The 1,731-nt window shown below is 44.5% G+C and overlaps 1 protein-coding gene across 2 annotated transcripts in view; it reads left to right on the top strand.

Annotated features, from left to right (window-relative positions):
* Usp44 (ubiquitin specific peptidase 44) overlaps window positions 1-1,731 on the top strand; it is a 29,689-nt gene that overhangs the window by 511 nt on the left and 27,447 nt on the right. The window lies entirely within an intron of this gene.

The raw sequence follows: 1,731 nt of genomic DNA, 5'->3' as shown, positions 1-1,731 counted from the left end.
CAGAACCGCGTCCGCCGCGGGGAGCAAAGGGCGCTCGCCTCGGAGAGGGGCCCCGGGAGGGCCGCGTAAGAAGGGAAAGAAAGTGAAACGTAGTCGGCGCTCCCGCCGCGGCTGTGAGCCTTCCCGGTGACCGGGTCGTTTCCTGCAGTGCAAATGCTGGGCGTGAAACCGATCCACACTTAGGGTTTTCACTTTCCTACGAGCCCACCCCGCTTTAAACCGCGGTGATCCTCTGATGCTAGTAATGGGGCTGTGCAATTAGCATGGGAATACGACCTCCTGCGGTCGGCGCTCGGTGCAGCTCGGAGCTTGAGTTCCTTATTTTCTGTGAAGTAGCTGCCTGCGTGGGGCCGAAGTCGGGTGTGAGTTCGAGATGTCTTCAAGACCAGCGTTAGGTGTAAACAAGGAAGAAGGGCTTGGTTGTTGGGTCGGATTAGGACCCAAACAGTAGTTAAGCACACGTTTGTAGAATATTCCAAAAATCCCGTTCAGATTCGATAGTGGTCCTAAAAGGTAAAATTTTGTATTCTTGGGACCGTAGTCTTTTTATCCTCAGTTTAGCATCTAAGGGAATTTAAAAGCGATGTTAAACTTTGTAACACCTGTAGGTTTTCTTCCGCCCGCTTAGATTTCTGTGGCTTTTTGTGACTATGCGGTGGACGTCAGATTTTTCTGTTTAGTGTGGTGTTGGAGGCCGTCCAAATTGAAATTGAGACATTCCGATATTGAACAGATATTTTGATGTGCACAGTTTCGAAGGTTGAAATGCTTTCGCTATTTTAATTGCGCATCAGTCTTGGGTTTTTTTTTTTTTCTTCTCAAATCTTGTTTGCATTTTGTCGCTTAATAAATTTAAGTGATAAATGAACTGGCATTTAGCGTTGTGTGCAGTGATAGACTTTGGAATGTTTAAAATGGAAACTGTTGAATATTTGGCTTAAATACTCAAAATGTTTACACTTAACCCTCCTCCCATATCAAACTTTTCTCTTCCGCACGCTTGAATCTATTTGTGTAGTTTAGCATTTTGGTGATGCTTAATTTTCTGCTGATTGGGCTGTTGGAGGGTAGAGTCTTGACTCCATTGTGTGTGTCCCTAGCACCAGACTGCTTAACGGGGGCTGGGGGTGGCTGTGAAAGTTCGTTGGATTTCGTTTTTTGAGTGATAGAAGTACAGAGAAAAGTACCATTTCGGCTGCTTGATAGCAGAAGAAAGAAGTGCTTTGAGGTTTTCTCCCGTTTCCTACAGGGTTAGGCGGAACAGACATGAGAGTCAGATTCTGACGCAGTTGCCTCTCTGTTGAGCGAGATCGGAGGTTGAGCATAGGCTCGGGTCCCGGCTAGGCAGGAAATAAATTGTGAGCCCAAATCAGTCATTGATTCAGTGCTCAGGGGCAATTTTACCATTGCATTCAACCTGAATGGGGCCAGGAAGCTAAAATGTAGGGAGTCCCTGAATGCTGGCTTTCTGACGAACAGATTGTTGTAAAAAGAGCAACTACATTCGTAGTGCTTTCAGACACCATTAAAAAAAAAAAAATTCACTTTCAATGGACTTTTACCTGTCATAGAAAATGACTATTTCTTAGTCTAAGGTTGTACTTGTTAGACCAAATCAAGTTGCTTTGAGCCATGGCACCACTCTTAAAAAAAAAAAAAAAAAAAAAAAAAAAAAAGACATCAGTAAATCAAGAGGTAATTACTGGGGCATCCAGGCGTTTTATGCACAAA

The sequence above is a fragment of the Chinchilla lanigera genome, unplaced genomic scaffold (assembly GCF_000276665.1).
Source record: "Chinchilla lanigera isolate Chin_1 unplaced genomic scaffold, ChiLan1.0 scaffold00004, whole genome shotgun sequence".
Classification (NCBI taxonomy): domain Eukaryota; kingdom Metazoa; phylum Chordata; class Mammalia; order Rodentia; family Chinchillidae; genus Chinchilla; species Chinchilla lanigera.
The sequence above is the reverse complement of the archived record's forward strand: the minus strand, read 5'-3'. Positions and strand labels throughout refer to the sequence as shown.